Below are 15,658 nucleotides of genomic sequence, written 5' to 3'. Positions count from 1 at the left end.
TGCAAGGCTACATTAAATGATCATTTATAATATTACAACTTGCATCACGGGAATAAATTACATTTAAAAATACATTAAAATTGAAAACAGTTATTTTAAATTCTAATAATATTTCACTTCTTGTCCATGCTATTTTGAAAAAAATAAACATGCCTGGAGGGAGATGAGTAATTACTTGTATAATGAGATTTGGCAGGTGGGGTTCATTTTCCTACAACAAAACTCAGACCAGCACACAATATGCGGGAGAATAAACAAACAGGTCTTTTGCATGTATTTACATATGTTTGCTGGCGCTCCTACAAGCAGTCAGTGCTGATATCATCGTTTACACAGCACAGTAAAGTGCTTTATGTGAAGGATTTATGTACAAACATGCATTCAGATTCACTACAGCACATAAAACCTGCAAATGAATAGGAAATCTGGGCAGTGTTTAAGCTTGTCTTCCTGCCAAGGTGAACCATTTCACCTGGAACCATCTCAAAATGTTCTTGCTCTATTTGGACATCCTGACAGCCTGCAGAAAACAGGCTGTTTTCCAGTTTGAGAGGAGCTGCTCTGTTGAACCATTACTCTGTTATTCCACTTCACTAAATGTCCTTGAGCGAGATCTCTTTAGCTTTAGTTCCCATGTTGGCATGGTAAACACATTCTTTACTGTGCTCTCAGTGATAGATGGAGGGTTTCCTCGGGTGACCAGGGAAGCCTCTCTCCCCCCCAGTGCATTTTGAGCCAGCTCTCCCAGGAAGAGCGCTTCATCCCCGGGCACACTATGACCACAAATCAGCCCCTTCCAAATCTAGAGAACCCGTCCAGCCAACAAACACAAGCCACAAAGTGTATTCAAAATCTGGCGAGAGACCCTTTGTCATTCATTTTGATTAAACAATAATAAATTTTCATCAGATTCAGCCATGAAAGTACCGAAGGTTATAAAACACATTTAAGTTAGAATTAAGTATCAGCTACTTGACAGGGTGCTGTGCCGTTTTTTTTCCCCGAGCTGCTAGAACATCATTAATAAAATAATTTATGCTAAATTTAAATTATTTATTCAACTTTGTGTGTTTTCAAACCTGTGTCTCTTTTTTTCTTTCGCAGAACACAGAATGTGAACTTTTGAAGAATATCATGGCATTTCTTTTTCATATAAAAGTGACTGAGGACAGGTGTTGACATGCTTCAAAATTACAAAGACTGCACTTTAAAGTAGTCCATATGACTTGTGCATTATATTTGAAGTCTTCTGAAGGCATATGATCACTTTGTGTATAAAATGTAAGTCATTATTCACTGAAAATCCTTTTCTCTAGTAAACCTATAACTCCCGTGACCAGATCAGTGAGTTGAACTTTTGAACAAACGATTCATTGAAAAGATTTGACTAAATGAATGTTGAATGATTTGTTCAGAGACTGGATGTCACTTCTTCTCTCATGCAAAGAAGAACTAGAGTGGATGTCAAGATTTTCAATGAATACATTTCAGTCTGTTCCACATGCAAAGCTATCCTATGGCTTCAGGAGCCAGTGTGTGTTACATGGACCACTTTTATGGTCTTTTTTTGTCATTTTGGAGCTTGACCCCCCAGTCCACATTCACTTATACACATTAACAAAAAGGAACTTTAAAAATTTCAGTTTTTGGGTTTTACATAAAAAAAGTCATAGAGGTTTGGAATGATGTGAGGGTGAATAAATGATGGCAGGATTTTCATTTTTGGATGAACCATTTCTGTAAGCTGGGCATTACTCACTGCAGCATCTCTGCTGGAAAGGTCTGATTTAATTTAGTCTAGAAAGAGGCCCATAAAAGGTATGAACCATCATCTGAGAGCAGCATGAGTTTTATCTGTCACATGAAGGTTGTCCTGTTCTGCTCCAGTGGAGGAAAACAGTTCCTCTCGCCCCTAAGATGCAGTTGAAGAGGGGCTGGGAGCAGTGACGTGTCTGTCAGGGCTGCTCTGTTTCCTGTGTCCCCTCCATGTCCCCCATCCTCCCTTTGCTTGGGTCACCCTTAGAGGCACATTATGGAAACTTAGTGATCCAGAGGTCACCACCATTACTTGAGAAAGTAAAGGGCCGATGTTAATAAGATTGTAGCAATGAGAGTGTGAAGGTTCCCTATGAGCCATTTCATAAAAATCCAAACAGTGACAACAAGAATTCACATGCGTGTTTGAATATAGTCCTTTGATTAATAAATAAATAAATAAACGTTCTATTATTATTATTATTCAATATTTGTATTGAATATATAAAATTTAGATAAATATTTTATTTGTTTGTTATGAGGAATTGTTTAAATGTGTCTGCTGACTAGAGCTTAGTGCTGGGCGGTATGACCAAAAATTTATATCACGGTATTTTTCAAAATTATACCGGTTTCACGGTACATGACGGTATTTTTTTTTTTCATGCATGACCGGGTGTTAACCATATCTTTTACTGATTGAGAGAGGAAATACTGCAGTATATTGACTTAGAATGCCCTATTTTACTGTCATGATGAGTGTATATTGTCAAAAAATACCACACTAAATAGTGACTAAACACGACCCCTTTTAATACATGTTAACCAGGAGTCACTCTCATTTATAATCGCGGCATCGTCTGATAAAATCAACATGCATCTACACTAAAGAGCGGCTATGCAGTTGTTTTGGCTATATTACTTTTTTGTCTCATGCAGCGCACTGTCTGAAAATTCATATCATAACAAAAATAAACACCGGTATTCGGTATGAACCGGTATACCGCCCAGCACTACTAGAGCTGTTCAATTTTTAATTAGCTTTTTTTTTATTTTTGACCATTTTTATTATTATTATTATTATTGTTACTACAGGTGCATCTCAATAAATTAGAATGTCGTGGAAAAGTGAGGCAGTAATTAAAGCAAAAGGAGCCCCTACCAAGTATTGAGTACATGTACAGTAAATTAACATACTTTCCAGAAGGCCAACAATTCACTAAAAATGTTTTTTTTATTGGTCTTATGAAGTATTCTAATTTGTTGAGATAGTGAATTGGTGGGTTTTTGTTAAATTTGAGCCAAAATCATCACAATTAAAAGAACCAAAGACTTAAACTACTTCAGTCTGTGTGCATTGAATTTATTTAATACACAAGTTTCACAATTTGAGTTGAATTACTGAAATAAATGAACTTTTCAACGACATTCAAATTTATTGAGATGCACCTGTATTTTAAGCAAAATATTTTAAGCATAAATATTTAAAAAAAAAAGTTAAGCAAGGAGACAATTCTGTCTTTTTTCAATTCTTTTTTTTTTTAATTCTTTTTTTCAATTCTGTTCTTTCTTTCTTTCTTTCTTTTATTTTATATTCTGACATTTCATACCTAAAAAGGACATCCCAAATATTATTTTTTATGTTTAGGCCCATGTAGTAGTTAATAATAGTAATAATAATAATACAAATTATTATTATTATTATACAAAAACTGTTGCATCCAACATAAACAGATATTTTTGCATTTTTATTTGCGATACATTTAAAATGATGATGATAATAATAATAATACAGATAACACAAGTGATACAGTTACAAAACACACTTATTTCAGCAGGTTAGCTAAGATTACTTAATGTGACAGAGAGGTCTGTTCGGTTGAATTAAACAAATACCTACAGTATGCAGAGGTTCTGGTTAATATTCAAGCATTTGATGTGAAACAGATGCTGTCAGTGCACTGTGGTTTGGGCCACTGCAGAAAGCACTTAAAAACATTAGGATTGATAGACAGGCCGTGTTTGCCAGACATTAAGTTCAGAAGACCACAGGATCCCACCTCCCGATGACTACACAAATTAAAGTTCAGTGGAAAGACAAAGTGGCTCTGAGAGAAGTTTCTATAGTGAGGGAAATGTTCAGGATGTGGGAAAACAAAACAAGTGGAAAACTCGCAGGAAGAGATGGGAGTTATAGACTTTTTCAGAGAGCCACGGTCAGGTCAAAATGACTGTTGCCCACTGTGTAAAACAACAGCTCTAGATCATATGTTTCTGACACACAGCTTATTTGCTCCCAATCCTCCCATGAAAAACTGAGAGATTTCTGGTTGTAAAAACACCCTGGAAAACAGCTGGATCTCATGTGGCTTTTAGCCGATAAGCCTTTTTATTTTTTCATTTTCTGCTCTGATTCATGGGGAAAGCATGCTAATGAAGTGTTAAACTGAGCTAAGAGTACTTCGCCCTTATTGGCAGCTGACAGCATAATCAGATTAGGCAAAAATATTTAATAACTGAACACGCAAAGGGCGGGAATACGATGTTACAGTCCAACTACGGAGAAATCGAAGCAAACCAGAATCTATTACCTGTAAATCTTTGACCATCAGGATGATTGACGTGGTGAAAAAAACCAACACGGGGGCGATGAAATTCCAGATGTGCGTAATGAAATATGACATGGTAAAAATCGGTAAGATCATGCGCTAGTGTGCTGCGTGCAATCACAACGTAAGCTGGAATTTGAGTGAAGGAAAGTGCAGGGCAATGTGAATTTCTCATTTGTTTCCATACAAAGCATTCAAAAGCACAATTGGCTCATGCAAATATGCTGGTAGGCCAAGCTCAATGTGCAGAGACCACAGTAAAACTCTATGGCATGCCTGCGAGGGCCAAGAGCAATGCAAATGTTCAGTGTTCTTCAAACTCACCTGTAATTCTGAGAGTTTGGAATAGCAAAACGAACACTTACATAACACCTGCGCATGATTTTGGTCCAAAGATTCTATCTGAAACCCTCAAAGTCACATCTGCACTGCAAAAAATAGCACCTAACATAATTAAAGGGTTAGTTCACCAAAACTGAAAATTAGGCTGTGGATGCCTCGGGGGTGAGTAAAACGCAGCCTAATTTTCATTTTTGGGTGAACTAACCCTTTAAGCTGCCACCTTTTTTATTAAGTAAATGTTTTGAGTAAAATTAACTTGATGCAGTAACTGCTGCTTCTCTTTGTCTCTGTGACTAAATGTGTTTCGTGTGTAGGTGTCTATAACGGGTCTGCGGTCTGTTAGTCAAGAGGGTCAGCCATCTAAATGTTTAAATAACTAAAGGACAGTGTCACCAGTGTTTTCAGACTGAGATGAGGTCAGCACCTTGTTTTGACATCACCGAGGTGATTTGTGAGAAACTGACTTCCTTTTCCCGAAACGTGATGATGAATGAAATATTTCTGTGACTGTTGCAGACCGAAGACGAGAAAGATTTTCAAAGTATACATTTCATTACAGGTATTAGAGTTTTTATGGGAAACGACAGCAATCTATTTATAATTTTAAAGGAATAGTTTGCCCAAACCGGGGTTATTATCTAAAACTAAAACAATAAAACTAAACAGACAAAAAAAACACAACAAAATTACTAAAACTTAAACTAAAATGAAAAAATAAAAATAAAATCTAGTTCAAAATGTTAATAAAAACTATATCTCAATAAACATTCTGTCATCATTTACTCACCTTCATGTCGTTTTAAAAGCATGCAACGCTGTAAACACTCCAAAAATCTTTAAAAAAAATAAAATAAAAAGCTAAATTCTCTCTCTGTTCCACAGAACAAATAACAGTCTTCAGGTTAGGAATGGTGAGTAAATATGACAGAAGTTTCATTTTTTTGGTGAACTGTTCCTTTCAAAAGAAAGTTTCAAGTTTCAAAAGCAGTTCATAATCATTTCAATCAATCGTTTTACTGCTAAGCGATACATTTATTCTGAAATCATAAATTGTGCTAAGTCTGATGCAAATTATGGAATCACTGCTGGTAAACAAGCCTCGCTAGCAGGATAGCTTGCATTCGGATGTCAGGGTCTCATATTTGCATTTAGAAATACATTTGCATGACTTGGCTTGTGGTTGGAGAAATACTTAAAGGGTTAGTTCACCCCAAAAAGGAAAATTCTGTCATTTATTGTTCTTCCTTGGTTTCCCTTTTCCATGCAATCAGAGTACATGAGGACCAGAACTTTTAAGCATTAAAAAGATGCAGAAGCACGGCAAGCACATTGAAAGTATCGTATGACATGTGTTTCATTTAATTCCTTTTAGAGACGTGATAGCAGTGAATAAATTACTTTTAATCTCTGAATCAGTCTGATTCCAGAATGAATCTTTCAAACCAGTTTTGAGACCCATATAAACTGATTCATTGAAATGGTCCTATTAAAAAAAAAGATTTATTCACAAATTTGATATTACTACTTCTCACATTAATTCTCATGAGTGCAGATTTAAATGTCACACAAATCTCTCATATAGAAATAAAAAATTCAAGTCTACTCGTAATACTTTGTTTAAAGCATTTGACTTGACTTGATATAGTCAGGGGTGCACATAAGTGGTATGCAGGTGCGCATGCGCGACCAAAATAAAAAACACCTGCGCTGTGTAAATAAGTTCTGACCGCGCATTTGCGTACCGACATGGTTGACAGCTGTTAATGCACAATTACCATTTCAGATCGACAAACTGTAATACTGTATACAATTTCTATTCAAACTGAATAGATAAATAAATCTAGGCTGCCGGCTGCCGTTTTCAAAGCACAATGCAAAACTGTGACATTTCATTCACTCGGCAGCGCTAAACCCGGAAGCGCATATACTTACTTGCAGGCAACCCGCCAAAATAAAAGCCTGCTGATTTTAAGTTTGAAAATGATGAAAATTCATCTTTTTAAAAAAAGTAGAAAATATTAGCATTTTATTTTTAAGTTTACTTTGAAATAGTTGTATTTGTATTTAATACTCCCTTTTTATTTTAAAATATAATAGTATTATCACACTTTATTATTTAGTTTATTATTTTATTTAAAAAGAAAACTAAATAAATAAAGTGCACCAATATTATCACTACGATTAATTTATTTTTTTTATAGTTGTATTTAATGGGTTACACTATGTGTGCAGTGTGAGGACCAAACCAAATCTCCAGGTTCTCTTATGAGACCAGGCTGAAAAATTTATGTGCACCCCTGCATATAGTACTACCACATAGCTTTAGAAGATTTGGAATATATTGCACTGTTTTTATGATACATTTATGGTGTTTTCGCTGGCTTTTTGAAGCATAGAAACACCCCATTCTTTGTATTTGCATAGAAAACATTTACATTTACATGTAAGTGCAACCAACTACATTCTACAAATTTCCTTTTGTATTCCAGAGAAGAAAGAAAGTCATACAATTTGGGGATGGCATGAGGGTGAGTGTATGAGGACAAAATAACTTTTGGGTGAACTGTTCTGTTGTTGTTCCAATAAGAACATTAAAATCAAATCCAGAATGTTACAAACAGATGTGAAAACAATTACACTATGAGAGAAATAAAAAATTCAAGTCTACTCGTAATACTTTGTTTAAAGCATTACTCATTACATGTTTTTCAAATGGAAAGTATTTAAGTGAACAAACTGCTTTTGCCCAATACTGTGTTTGCAATCTATAGCAATTTTCCCAGTTCCACAAGTAAATTGCAACTCTGTTTTGCAAATGCAACTCTATTTTATATTGCATTAAGAATGTATTGCAGTTCATTTCCTTGATTGGGTTTGATAATTTAGTCATAAGCATGCAAATTAAATCCCTGAATATTTAAAACACAAGATGAACAAAAAAAAACTCTTAAGTTTGTATGTTGAGAACTGACATCTTTAATAGTATTTGATGACACGCACAACAGGGTCAAAAGGAGAAAGGTGAGCGACCTCCCCTCTTATGATAAGTGCAACATCATCTCAAAACCACAAAAGTTTCCGACAGCAATGCACCCTGGGAAACACCAGACACCTATGAGTTCGAGTAGATGTTTGCATGCAGCGCCAGAAGACTAAGACGATCAAGTGGTGCTTATTTTGCTGAAGACCACAGACTGTTACTCTGTAAACATCAGCCCGCAATTACAATCAAAGCAAAGCCTCAGCAGAAAGGAGACGTAATCCTGCGTCATTCACACTTAATGGTCTAATAATAAGACGTTGAACAGTCTTGGTTTTGAGCTGCCATCCCTTTGGAATGCCAGAAAAATAAACTGTCCCATAAAGGACGTAAATGCAACCGCAGCTCTCCATTACTCATTTAGCCTCCCTTCCCTTCTCAGACTCCTCTCTCTTTGCTATTGTATAAAGTCACTATCAATACCTCAGGGTTTTGTTAAATTGGGGAGCGGAAGCAGCAGCGCCGTATCGCGAGGGGAGCACTCTGCGGCTCTGGGTCGTGCCATTGTTCTGATAAGGGCAGTGTGAGCTATATCAAGCACAAGGAAAGGGATGCCGCTCTTTACAGCGTCTCCTTGACCTCACGGGTGTTGTTAAAGTTTCCACTGAGCACTGAGGGAGGAAGTGGCTTTTAACCCCTTGAGAGGAACCACTCTGCGAGACAGGAAAGTGCAGAAGGCTCTGAGACAGTATTTTCCACATCTGCAAGCAATACTCAGCAACATGGCCAAAGACTGGGTGTTATTTTCTGAAGGCTAGATAGCCACCATTAGCCCCTCAAGAACCAGAATGCACCCGCATGAGGTCAGCCTTACCACAAGCACTGACACGTTTTCACTAAGGAAAGATCAAAATAAGGGAAAGTATTGTTGAATTATTGAAGATGCAAAGCTGTGACCTTTGCTCTGTATTGTAAAATGGATCAAGGATAAAATGTCCTTTTAATTTCAGTTACATAATAATTAACGGCTTAAACGAAAAAGGCAATAATTGTTCAAAGGAAATAATGTTCATCTCACATTTTATATATGTTGTGTATAATATATATGTATATAATATATGCATGTTTTTCTGAAAACATTAAAAACAATTTTAAAAATTATCTGAAAAATAAAAATCCATATATTACAAATTATTGATAGATACTTGATACTTGACCATTTTGGTATTTCTACTTCAAATTTCAGGTTTAGTTCAATGTTACTTGGCATACACACACACACACACACACACACAAATGTGACGATGTTCAATATTTGCATTTGTTTTTCGAATGTACAGTTATATTGCATATTATTCAATTTTTTATTTTAAATACTCAATTAAAAAACAATAGCAGAGAGGTGTAGATCAGGATACAAAGTATATTGTGACTTGAGCCTGACAAAGACATGAGGTCAGGGCTGGTGGTTTTGCTTTAGGCTAGAAAGATGATCTTCAAGTGTGTATTTGTACATATTGTTCATTCTTTTTTTTAAGTAAATAGTGCTTTAAATTATGTGATATGCTAAAGCATAGTACTTTCTTACGGGAAAAGGTAAGACATTTCAGATCAGCATCTGTATCTTGAAAATCCTGAGGTACAGATATCCATTGGCAAGTCAGGTCTAAATGGCAAAAAAAAATGTGCAGGAACTAAAGAGTCAAGAAATTGGGATCATCTAAACTCTATTACAGTCGCAAGATATACAGCTCAACACGTGTCAGAAATCAAGAGAGAATATTTTTAACATGAATTCCCCATTTTGACAGTTGAGAACTAGACTGTCACGTTTCTTGACACTCCTTCCCTTTCAAAGCATGTCATAGCTGTTCCTGCTTGTCCTGAAACCGGTCTTTTCCCATCAATGACAGGAGAGCTCTTTCACAGAAGCAAGACCTCCCATTAAACTGCCGTTTTACTGCACCCTAATGTACACAAAGGAGTAAAGCTGCTATAAGACGCTAAACAGAAAGCTGTATCACTTGCTCCTTATGGGATTTGTTGAAATAAAATACACCCTCTTCACATATTTCCTTGTTTGAAGATGACGTATATTGGAGTTGTGAAGGGGTGGGTCTGCTCTGTGTAAGGGATAATGTACACAACATAATAGCTCTGCTTCAGAACACAGTGAGCTGTCTACTGCTGCTTACATAGACAGCATCATAATTATCATAAAACCTCACGTTACTGACTGGAAACATTCTACAAATGTAGCAACTACACAGATATCAGCACAAGAGTCTTGACATGTTAGTATGTTGCTAAACTAATGCTATGATTTCTCAAAAGCATAAAAGCACTCATATTTAAAAAATAATTTTTAATCACACTACACTTTTTAATTTTTTTATTCCTTTATTTAGTGCATCATACAATACAGATTGTGTCAAAGCAGCTTTACAGAAAGTAGTATGTCACTAATGCAAACAAAATCAAGTCGCTTTGGATAAAAGCGTCTGCTAAATGCATAAATGTAAATGTAAAATAAAATTCTGCTGTTTTAATGTAATATAAATTCTATATTTTATTATACAAATGTTCTATTTTTATATAATACATTATTATTTTTATACTTTTTATCAAATTAAATATGTTTATGTATAATAAACATTTGTCGGCCATCAACAACTTGAACTTATTTTTCAGGAAGCTTGTTGCCATACTAATGCATGCAATACCTATGGCTAAAATTATAAATGTAATTATAATTTTATATATGCAGTTAAATGGATGCATAATGGTTTATTATTTATTTATTTATTTATTTATTTTTTGCTAACTTTAATTTAGCCTGACTTTGTTATTCTGGAGCTAAATGTCTGTATATCCTTTTATGGACACAGAAAGTTATGCATGCAATGTTGCCTTAAAATATAGATATCTTAGAACAAGATATCTTAGCGTAATTAAGTTTCATGCTGTTTTAGGCAGCTCACATGTTTTTGAATCAGAGCAAATACCTACTGACTGTAATCATTATTTTGTGAATTATACAACTGCATGAAATATTGACTTGCTTCAAAGCTATTTTTTTTTAAAGGAGTAAAAGAACATCAAATCAGTTCCCTGAATCAGCGGACAGTTATACAGTTTAGCGGTGCAAAATGCCATGACTGACCAATCGGAATCATGTATTCCAGCAAGCCGTGTAATAAGGATAGGCATGCAGCTTTTAGTTGCAGGCCATGGGTTACGCCTGTGCATCAAAGTCACCACTTCAAGAGAGTGTAGCGACGTGTAGGGGGCATCAAAGAAGTAGCTCACTGCTCATTTCCAGGAGCAAACCATTACACTCGTCTGTTTCTCAGAAAGACGGTCACAATTGCATTCCTTATCACAGCCAGCTGTGCTAAGAACGGCTCATGTCATTCTGTGGCTCTTCTTCTTCTTCTTCTTAAATTAGTAGTGGTAAAAGGAAAAGCATAAAAAACATTTAACTACAATTAAAAGCTCTTTCCTCCCATATTAAGTGTAAACAACCACACATTAGTAGTAGTAGGGTGGTTTCCCCTTATCGAAGTGTTCTACGATGCATACACGTGAAGCCTGTTGTTAAAAAAGTGGCCGGCGCAACAAAAAAAAGGGCCGGTGCACTTCCTGTCTGTTGCATATGAAACGGCTCCCTCCAGCAGCACTGCAGTAGCAAAGAACCCCAGCTGTTTGAACCAGGCATGCCTTGACGTCAGCTGGTCGCCAGGCAACCGTCAACCACAGGGGTGTTACATTTTCCATTGCTCGTAGCCTTCAGATCCTCCAGTGTATCATGCTACAGCACTTGTATGCTCACAGTTGGGGTGATAGAATCAGCCTCACACAAAAACTGTTTCTGCTTGGTTGGCTCACACGCTGCTGCAGTGTAAGAGTTCAGAGCAAAGCCACGCTAAGACTGAACAAATACACAGGGCTTGTTTTGTCAGTCTATATCTGGTTGCTGAACATTTAGACTTTATTTGAACAGCACATACTTTTACTACATTTAGACTTTTTGGACTCTAATAAAACTTTCTGTGTAGATTTAAGTGCTTTAAAATGTCAACTTCTGCCTCAACCAATGGTGCAAGTTTGGGGCTGGACTACCTGTTAGTTAAACTAATGGAAGATGGGGGCGGGGTGAAAGTATTTGCTAAACCTATTTTAAACTATTATTATTTTTGCAATTCCATTTGGTGCCACTAGTAGATTTTAAAGTACATTTCAACTATAATATGAAGCAAGCCTGTTTACTTTTTAATGCACATTCCCTTCCCACTCCTATAGTGAATGATTTATTTAGGTTTATTTATTTAGGTTGTTTGTTCGGCACAGATCTGGAGAAATTGTGCAAACAAAATCAAGTCGCTTTGGATAAAAGCGTCTGCTAAATGCATAAATGTAAATGTAAAATAAAATTCTGCTGTTTTAATGTAATATAAATTCTATATTTTATTATACAAATGTTCTATTTTTATATAATACATTATTATTTTTATACTTTTTATCAAATTAAATATGTTTATGTATAATAAACATTTGTCGGCCATCAACAACTTGAACTTATTTTTCAGGAAGCTTGTTGCCATACTAATGCATGCAATACCTATGGCTAAAACAAGGTGCCTTCGCATAATAAAGTTTTATACATTTACATACATTTTAATGTTTATATGTGTATATTAATTTCATTTCTCAATTTGATTAGGTTCATTGAACATTTTAACTTTTATAAAATTAAAAATAATTACACAGTGAATGGGTGCCGTCAGAATGAGAGCTGATAAAAACATCACAATAAATCTACAAGTAATCCACACAACTCCAGTCCAACAATTAATGTCTTTTAAAGTGAAAAGCTGCATGTTTGTAAGAAACAAATCCATCATTAAGACATTTTAACATTAAACCTTTTTTAACTTTTGCTTTTGGCCCAAATAAGTGTCCATTTTCCATAATAACACTTCCTCCGGTGAAAATAAAAGTCCTTCCCCTGTGATCTCAAATAAAAATCCACCAATATACAGTATTTGTTTAGAAATGTTTTGGATTGTTTTTACTTGTAAATGGTTTTTGATCTGTGCATATTTCTCTCCTGATTCAGATGACTTTTTCACTGGAGAAAGCAATGTTATGAGAACTCTTTATTTGGAAGCAACTGTTTGAATATATATATATATTTATTTATTTTTTTTCACAAGACATTAATGGATGGACTGGAGTTGTGTGGATTACTTGTGGATTATTGTGATGTTTGGAGCTGTTTAGACTCTCATTCTGATGGCACCCATTTACTGCCAATGCACATTATTCCTGGCTCCCTTTTAGTTTAGAACGCTCACTTTTTTACTATGCAATCAATTTATGATTTCTAAAGTGGTGACTTCTTTGGTATAATTACATAATTTTGTGCTGTCCATGATATTGCTTTAAGACCGACAATAAACAGCCTGTGAGTGTGTTCATTCAGTTTGCACAACTTTTTTTGACATGAACATGTGTGCCACACACACTATCTCTAGAAAGCTGTCCGCCCACATGCTGTAGCTTGCAGCCTACAGCAATCCACAGGCCTAGACATGTTTCATCATACCTTTTTCAAATTCTCACATAACCTTTAAAACCTGTTGGGCTTATATTAGAGTTTAAAACAAGCATTAATATGCCAGAGCTTATTAAACTGCCAGTCATTTTAATGTAACGTAATATCATTTCAATATTGACCTAATACAGTCAACATCAAGGCCTACATAAGCAGAACAAATATAGCATTATTTTTAAGCTTTAGATACCGTAGACGTGTAGTGCAAATAAATAAAATAATCTCTAAAAAAAATATTTATTTTTACAATAAAGCTGTGGATTTCAACCAGTTTTCATATAAGACACAGATTTTAAACTGGACACAAAGTGGTACAGTTGCTCAGACACTCAAATAATTTTTATTATCAATTATTATTTACACTATTATTTTTATTATGTTTAATATTTTAATTATACATATTATAATCCATGGATGTATTTTCTTTTGCCTTTTAGAAGTTGATTAATTCCACTTTATTTTGCTTTCCTAATTATACATGATTATATGGTTAGTCATTTTATTATTTAAAATGATTGTTTTTTCACTTTATTTTTATTATTTTAATTCTATTTTTTTATATTATATTGTGTGTGGGGTCGGGGGTTGTATTTTGTTTTATTTTGTATTTAGATTGTTATATTTTTTCCCCTTCAGAAAATAATTAAACCTATTTATTTTTGCTATTATACATGGTTATATGGTTAGTTGCATTTTATTTATTTATTTATTTATTTATTTTATTCTGTTTTACATATTATATTGTGTGGGGTGATGTTGTATTTTCTTTTTCCTTTTAGAAGTTATTTAATCCCATTTATTTTGCTATCCTAACTATACATTATTATGGTTAGTTATTTGCATTTAACATTGTTTTTTCACCTTCTGTTCCTATTAGAACAGACCTGCGAAACACCAGATGAGAACCGCTGCTTGTAACACAACTTGTTTGAATCATGCAATAAAATGCAGCTCGGAACTGTGCTAAGTTAACAAAAAGTGGCAAAGACTTGCAATATAAATGCTCACAGTTTTGCTCACAGCACGCTTGGTTAGGCTACACTTGCTGTTGGGTTTGCTAGAGCAAGTAACCACAAGTCTCTGTGCAGAGACAGACAAACACACACAAGGGTTCTTCCCTCATCTGATTGACACAGGAAAAGGAGACACCAGATCAGGGGAGTTACTGAGCATGCAGAAAAGTGAACCACACCTCTGACTTACACCGGGACAGTGTTATCTTGCGTATCTGAGCTTCCTTATTAATAGAACTTGCCACATAAACAACAACAGTGCATTGCAAGCGTGAGTCAAAGCAGCAGGAAGAGTTTTTTAAAGATACACAACAATAATTATTTTTAAAAGCAGAGCAAATGGTGCATTTTTACACACTTTACAACCAGTCCAGGTGCATTCCCCAGACACATCCTGGCGACACACCTTTTACCTGGTCGTAAGGAGGAAGTGCACGGAAAGTTTCATCTTGAGAAACTCATCTGTGGTATAGTTTCACTTTCTGTGCTATTCAAAACATTTGGAGATCCAAAAAAATGACTGAGTTTGCAGTCTCGGTGAAGTGAAATGTACAACAGCTGTCAAAGGAACCGTGCTTGAGGGATCCCCTCTGCTGAGCACATGGGACGTAATTAGCAGTAGTAAACCACAACACACCGCCATTAGCGCTTAAAAGGCAAGCCCACTCGAAACTTTTCTGGGTCACTTGTTTGACCGAAAGCACTGATAACAAGTTTGTGGTTTTTATCACCATTCAATTTTTCGCCGGTGCAGCCCACAAAACAGAAACCACGCTGCAAGTGTTTGTAGAGTAAAATGAGCACAGATATGTCTTTTGCTCATGAATTTTACCCCAGACCGTGTTACTGTGAGTGGCGAGAGGCTAAGCAGAACTATGAAATGTGCGATAAACCTGTTTTGGAAGAAAGAATGAGATCATCGAAAGCATCTGATAACCATTTGAAAAACTTCCTTGTGATAGTTTTGTGATCCCTCAGAGCCTGGAAACAACCGAGTGAAAAAAACACTTAAATGACCACAGAATATTTCAACAGTCTAAGAACACAATGTGTGCCAAAGGGCTTTCCTACAACACTCTTAAAAATAAAGGTTCTTTATTGGTATCAATGGGTCTTTGAAGAACCTTGAACATCCATGGAACCTTTTAAATGCAGAAAAGGTTCTTTAGATTTGTAAAACGTTTTTCAAAATGGTTGTTTTAGCAACTGTTCACTGAAAGGCCCTTTTCGGAACCAAAAACGGTTCTTCTATGGCATCACTGCAAAAACACCCTTTTGGAACTTTTATTTTTAAGCGTGAAGGCTAGTTTAAGAAAAGAAAGCCAAGCCTGCAGAGACAGAT

General features: G+C 35.5%; 1 protein-coding gene and 1 long non-coding RNA gene across 2 annotated transcripts in view; one reads left to right on the top strand and one right to left on the bottom strand.

Annotated features, from left to right (window-relative positions):
• The window catches only part of LOC107676256 (inositol-trisphosphate 3-kinase B-like), a 31,658-nt gene that overhangs the window by 9,209 nt on the left and 6,791 nt on the right, over positions 1–15,658 (bottom strand). The window lies entirely within an intron of this gene.
• LOC107676257 (uncharacterized) overlaps positions 1–15,658 on the top strand; it is a 33,055-nt gene that overhangs the window by 14,079 nt on the left and 3,318 nt on the right. The gene's annotated exons all lie outside the window — the stretch shown is intronic.

This window comes from Sinocyclocheilus anshuiensis, unplaced genomic scaffold, assembly GCF_001515605.1.
Source record: "Sinocyclocheilus anshuiensis isolate Anshui unplaced genomic scaffold, SAMN03320099.WGS_v1.1 scaffold2322, whole genome shotgun sequence".
Taxonomy (NCBI): Eukaryota; Metazoa; Chordata; class Actinopteri; order Cypriniformes; family Cyprinidae; genus Sinocyclocheilus; species Sinocyclocheilus anshuiensis.
The sequence above is the reverse complement of the archived record's forward strand: the minus strand, read 5'-3'. Positions and strand labels throughout refer to the sequence as shown.